This window comes from Propithecus coquereli, unplaced genomic scaffold (genome assembly GCF_000956105.1).
Source record: "Propithecus coquereli isolate 6110/MARCELLA unplaced genomic scaffold, Pcoq_1.0 Scaffold1, whole genome shotgun sequence".
In the NCBI taxonomy this organism is placed as follows: Eukaryota; Metazoa; Chordata; class Mammalia; order Primates; family Indriidae; genus Propithecus; species Propithecus coquereli.
Genome location: NW_012133857.1, coordinates 18689504 through 18695742, shown reverse-complemented (window position 1 = coordinate 18695742; position 6239 = coordinate 18689504). Strand labels below are relative to the sequence as shown.

At 47.4% G+C, this 6239-nt stretch overlaps 1 protein-coding gene across 2 annotated transcripts in view; it reads left to right on the top strand.

The window, feature by feature from the left end:
- The first annotated feature begins 503 nt into the window (after positions 1 to 503).
- The window catches only part of ERC2 (ELKS/RAB6-interacting/CAST family member 2), an 894383-nt gene continuing 888647 nt past the window's right edge, over positions 504 to 6239 (top strand). For both annotated transcript variants that reach the window (XM_012646861.1, XM_012646788.1), the window contains exon 1: positions 504 to 618. The gene's annotated coding sequence lies outside the window, so the exon portion shown is untranslated. The remainder of the gene's footprint in view (positions 619 to 6239) is intronic.

Sequence of the window (6239 nt, the reverse complement as noted above, 5' to 3'; positions counted from 1 at the left end):
ATGTGGCATCCTGCCCGCGTCGCCAAAGCCACCTGGCAAGCCCCGGGGGTGCCTGGCAGCTTTTGGAGGGGATTGTCCAGGAAGGGGCGTCTGCGACAGAAGACTGGGGCCGGGTGCTGCGCGACCGCCGCCTGCAGGGCGTAGGCGCTTCGAAGACCCCTGCCGCCCCACCGGCCAGGGCCGGGCGCTCTCTGCTGCCCCCCGCGGAGGCGCCGGGGCCCCCGCCCCCGCCCCCCCAGCGGCTCCTCGGGAATGCTGGGAATGTGAGTCAGGGCCTGAGCGAGCGAGCGGGCGGGCGCCGGCCGGCCGGGTGGGGGCCCCGCCGAGCGCAGCGCCTGGCAGCGCGGCGCGAGCGCGTCTCGGGACTGCGGCGGGTGCCGCCCCCTCGGCCGCCGGCCCCGCCCGGCCCCGCGCCCGGCCCCGGCCCTCCGAGCGGTATCCTCCTCCTTCCCTCCTCCCTCGCCGCTCCTCCTCCTCTTCCTCCGCCTCCCGCTCCTGCTCGCTCGGGCTCCGCTCCAGCGCCGGCTCCGGCTCCGGCTCCTCCCGGCCGCCCGGGGCCAAGGCGACGCGAGGTTGTAAAAATCCATGTGGGACGGCCCCGGGGCGAGCACTGGAAAGGTGAGACGCCGACGCCAGGGCCGGGGCCGCCGGGTGCCCGGCTCCCTCGGGGCGCCCGTACCGGGCATCCCTCGTGCTGGGTCCCCCTCGCTCGTGGGGAGCTGCAATGCGTTATCGGGGGGAGCCCGGGGGTGAACCATCCGCCGCCTCCGGGGCTTTCTCGGGCGCGTGAAGGGATGGGGCGGCCTAAGGGCGGATTTGCCGTGATGTATAAACCCCCGGATTGGAACAAGTGCACGGTTTCCTCTGGCGCGCGGGCGCCGCTCGCTCGCTCCGGCGGCCCGGGCCGCCTCTCGCAGTCCCTCTCGGGCGGGCACTCTCACTGCCATCGCCTTTCTTCTCTCCGGAGCCCCCTCTTTCGCCTGGCTTCCCCTCTTGCCTCGAGGGGTGGGGTGTTCGCGGAGGTGGGGGTCTTGAACCCCAAGCGGAACAGAGTGGAGAAAGGTGGAGCCCCATCCCAGGGGGTGGGGTGCCTGGTTGCCTGGGTGGGCTCCGAGGGGAGCGTGTTTTTGAAAAAATCCGTGTCAGGGAAAATGAAGCCGTATTTATCGGGGAGGGGTAGGGGGTGGTGTATGAAAAGGAATACGATGTGCAATTAAACTGAACGGCATTCCTTCCCTCCTCTTCCCCATCTCCTAATTACACAAGAGAAAGGGTACTTACTAGGGTGTACCTAATTAAGAAAAAATACTGTACGAGCCTTTGAAAGATCATCTTAGGACAGTGAAGATTAAGGGCTGCTTTGGTGCGGGCTAATAAAACAGCGCTCGTAAACTCTCCGTTCGGCCCTGCCTTATTTATTTTGTACTTAAGGGTCTCTCTTCTCCTTGCCAGAGGGGGAGGGTCCGCTCTGTGAGGAGAGGATCGATTAGGCGGCTACCTGCCTTTGCTGGATGAAAGGCAATTTACTCCCCGAGCGGTGAATTGTCAGTTCCCTCCGAGATTGACAGCCACACCTGCCACTTACGTGGGTAGAACGAGGACCGGTGGAACCCCAAGAGCCAATCAATGCTCGGGAGAGGAGGGCAGCTCCCACTTGTCATGGCTAGTTTCCTGGTTGGCTCTTTAAATCAGTGGTTTTACTTAACCATTGGTTTCCACCGGGTATGGGGCTCCAGCTGTGAGAGACAGACAAGCGGGAAGAAAACTCATCGGAAATGGGCTTAGAAGCAAGTATATTTGACCTGTGTTTCCTTGTCTCCTCTATGCCCCCGCCCCCGTTTATTAGTTGTAGTAGTTGGGGATGCTGAGGCCATTGGCTTAAAATGAAAAGGACCTGGGTAAAGAATGAAATGGGGAGCGGTGGTGGTAGAATTGTCCACCCATTCCTCCAGAATTGCAGCCTTTATAAGAGACACCGTTTACCGTTAAGCTATCTGGGAAAAGGGTGTGGCACTTTGTCTCCTATGGTCACTTTTGTCCTTGTAAAGTCACATTGTTTCTCGATATACAGTACTTGGCTCCTGGCTCTATTGGATGGATGTGTAAGATATTTTTGAAGCCAGCAAGTGTTCTTTATTAGGATTAACGTGAATAGAAGGGATTCTTTTAGTTCTGACAGTTAACTCAACTTCTGGAAGTGAGGGCTGCCTTGTTCTCTTTTGCGGAATGTCAGTGTGGTGGTGGGGTCAAGCCATATTCTTTCTGGGGAGCAGAGGAGTTTGCTTTTTTCTAATGTGAGCCATCTTGTCGGTTTGCTTCTGTGCTTTAATAAAAGACTTTCACGATTTTGGAGGGGAGGGAGGTGTGAATGGTGGTGGTATCATGGATTTCACCAGCAAGACTTTCATGGGTGGATGAATCATGGACGAAGGACCAGATCCTTCTAAATTCTCTATTAGTGAAAGGCTAATTTTTCAACACCCTTCTCCCTGAATTCATTTAAAAAAATTACTGGTTGATCCAGGGAGCTGTCACCTTATAGAAGCTATACCTGGATGTGAACATAATGCTGTAAATTTAGCATTTCATGAACAGATTGTGAGCCAGAATACACCGATTAGGATGGTCTTCATGTGGAAGCCAGGTTTGTCAAGGCAATGTTATTACTGTTACTATCATCATCATCATCATCATTGCATATGCTAGCACTTTGGAGAGTCTTTTACATGCATTATCCTTTTTAAACCTTGCAAAGCCCCTGTGAGGTAGGTACTATTATTATCCTCAAATTACAGAAGAGGAAACTAAAAGGAATTAAGTATGACAGCAAGAACTTGAGCTCAGGTTTGTCTGACCCAGAGCCTGTGACCTTGGCCATGGCCTTGAATTCAAATTTTGGTTGTGTAGCCTGCATGTGTCCAGTTTGAAGTGTGGGTTCTCCCAGCATGTACAGAGCCTATATAGCCTTTTAAGAGTTCACTGTGGTGTTGACTGTCCTTGCACCAGCCTGTTTGCCTTTCCATTTGAAGGCTGTTGCTTCCGCCAATAGGCAAATTTAGTATCTTTGTGTATTGTCTATTTCTAGTAGATCAGTTTTGGCCCAATGGAAATTTAGTTCCAAACTTAATGATGATGACTTAAAAGAAGGTAAAACAACACAAAAATCCATACTCTTCTATTTTTCTTGATACCTTAAATTTCCAACTGGAGTTTTGAATAGATCTTGGTTGAATAAATGCTTTTAATATTCGATTTGCTTTTTTCTCCCCTAAGGTATTAGAGTGTTTTTGTTTGTTTTGTTTTTTTGTGTTACTTACAAAGAGACCTTTTTTCATTAGTGATTAAATATAATTATATTCAAAATTATTCTCTTAAAATAGTATGGCTGTCTTGTTTTATTATGTTGAAAAAGCCACAAGACATAAGCCTTATCAGTCTCTTCCCATTGGTGAAACTCAGTGATGGAGGTTTGCCAAAACAGGTATCCTGAAAAACGAGTTAGGTAAATGATGTTGGAATCCACAAATTCACCTGAACAATTAGTCTTTAACTTTTAGGTTGACTCATACAATCTGCATTTCTGTTTTATTGAGACATCCTTTAGCCTTTTTATTTATTTATTTTTTGTCTGCTAACATTTTGGCTGTCACATGGAGCACCTACTTGCCAGCAGTTCAGTTTCAGCAATGTTTATATTATTACTTGATATTTTATTATGATCTTTCTTTTTTCTTTTTCTTTTTTATTTTTTTGAGAGAGGGTCTCACTCTGTCACCCTGGGTAGAGTGAATGGTGTCATCATACCTCACTACAGCCTCAAATTCCTGGGCTCAAGCGATCCTCCTGCCTCAGTCTCCTGAGTAGCTGGAACTACAGGTGTGTGCCACAACACCTGGCTAATTTTTTTTTTTTGATTTTTTGCAGAGACGGGGTCTCACTATGTTGCTCAGGCTGGTCTCAAACTGCTGACCTCACATAATCCTTCCGCCTTGGTCTCCCAAAGTACTAGAATTACAGGTGTGAGCCATTGTGTCCGGCCCTTCCCTGTATTTCTTATTGCATAAAACAAAAAACCTCCTTACTTGCAAGCCACTATTTACTACTTGCATCCAAACATACTCCTCACTGATATATACCTTACCAAGAGCCCCTCACAGTAGATGCTATCAAACCTATTTTACAGGTAAGAACATCAAAAGTCAGAGAGGTCAAGGACTTGCCAAAGATCATATAACCAATAAGTGGAGGAGTTGGGGATCTAAACAATGTCATTTTGACTTTCAGGGCCATCATCCCGCCTGTGGCTGGACAGGATAAGTACCATAGTGAAGATAATGTTGGGAAAGTAGGTTTGGAATAAGACTGAGGAGGCAACTGGATTCCAGATTGAAAAGCTTGAGTTTGATTTCATGCGCTAGTAAGTATAAGATGAGTGAAAAAGACAGAGACTGGAGGTTGGGAGACCCTTGAGGCTTAAGTATGTGACACGCAGTGAGTGCTCTGGTGTGAATGAAGGCAGAGGGAGAGCTGGGCACAAAGCAGAGCTGGGAATGCGAGAAGAGAATGGAATTGGGTGAACACAAATCGTAGTTAGCTGTTAACCTATAATCTGAGAATAAAGTGAAAGTCTCCTGAAGGTTGGTATTAACTTCTACTGATGGCTTCCCATTTGCCAGGGAGAAGGGAATGAGTAATGGAGAGAATTGCTAATGGCATGTGAATTGCTATTTAGTGCTGTAGAATGGGGGCTTCTACCCTTTGCTGATACCATTCAGTGAGCCCTTCATGATCTCATATGACGTGATTTTAGTCTGGGCCTGACTGCATTGTGCTAGTTAAAGGTAGCAGAGAGGAAGGGTAAGGTCAGAGAGTGCTGCAGAGGTACAACAGACTCTGTGAATGTACTTATTTCTGCCTGTCATCTGCTAAACATTCCAGAGCTTTCTGAGGGGTAGAGTGGGGTCACTTTAATTTTCTTGGTCTCACTCTTTTTGTTTTCTTTCTCTCTACTTTTTAAATCCATAGAATAAAAGATTTGGTTTATATTAGTCGTTTTCAAATCTTTTTCAGCTGTTAAAACTTTTTGTTTCCTAAATAAAAGTTTATCTGGACCCTCAGTATATTTATAGAAAAAAGCAGAGTTGCACTGAAAATTTAGTGTCCAGGTTTATGTTGTCTGAGACATCTTTATGTTGAGGCCACTGCTCTAAAATGATACCTGGTTAGGATTATGTGAACCTTACAGCTACCCAGACATTTTATTTGATCATCCTCTTTAACAAATCCCTTTGTCATTCCACAGCTTGTATCTTAGTATCGTCTGTGGGAGAGACTATTAATGTTCCGTATTGTCATTGTTTCTCTCTTTCAAGCATGTGCTGGAGGTGACTTGTATCACTTCTACACTAGAACATTTAATTTCCAGTGTGAGGCCATCCAGCGTTCTCTTCTACTGCTGTGATGGTCATGGAAGCACATGTTGAGATGGAGCCTCTGTCTGCCTCAGCCCCCGAATCACTAAATGAGCAAAGCTTCCAGTCAACTGGACTTAGGCATGTATTGTGACCAAGAAGTAGACCTTCGTTGTTTTAAGCCATGGAGATCTTGTGATTGTTGGTTTCTGCTGCACTTTTCAGCTTATCCTTACTGATGCATCATCTTTTAGCACATCTGCTAAACTTTATGTAACTTACTTTTTGGGTACCTTCTGGATTAACCTGCAGCCTGGCCAACTTGTCCTTCCTTTGTGGTTAGGAAAGCAATGGACAGGCATCTACCTTAGTTGTCCATGCAGGTTTCTGTAATAATAGATTCTTTGAATTGGAATACTTATGCTCAATAACATCTGTTTTTATGTAAAAAAAAAAAAAAAAAGTCTGAAGACATATTGTATAGTGCATCTTACTTTTCTTAAAAAAAGCCTTTAATGCCCTATTCGTTTTTTTTTTTTTGAGACTGAGTCTTGCTCTGTTGCCCAGGCTGGAGTACAGTGGCCTCATCACAGCTCACTGCAACCTCAAACTCCTGGGCTCAAGCGATCTTCCTGACTCAGTCTCCTGAGTAGCTGGGACTACAGGTGCGTGCCACAATTCCCAGCTAATTTTTCTATTTTTTGTAGAGACAGGGGTCTCGCTTTTGCTCAGGCTGGTCTTGAACTCCTGGCTTCAAGCAATCCTCCTACCTCATACTCCCAGATTGCTAGGATTATAGGCATGAGCCACAACACCTGGCCCTTATTG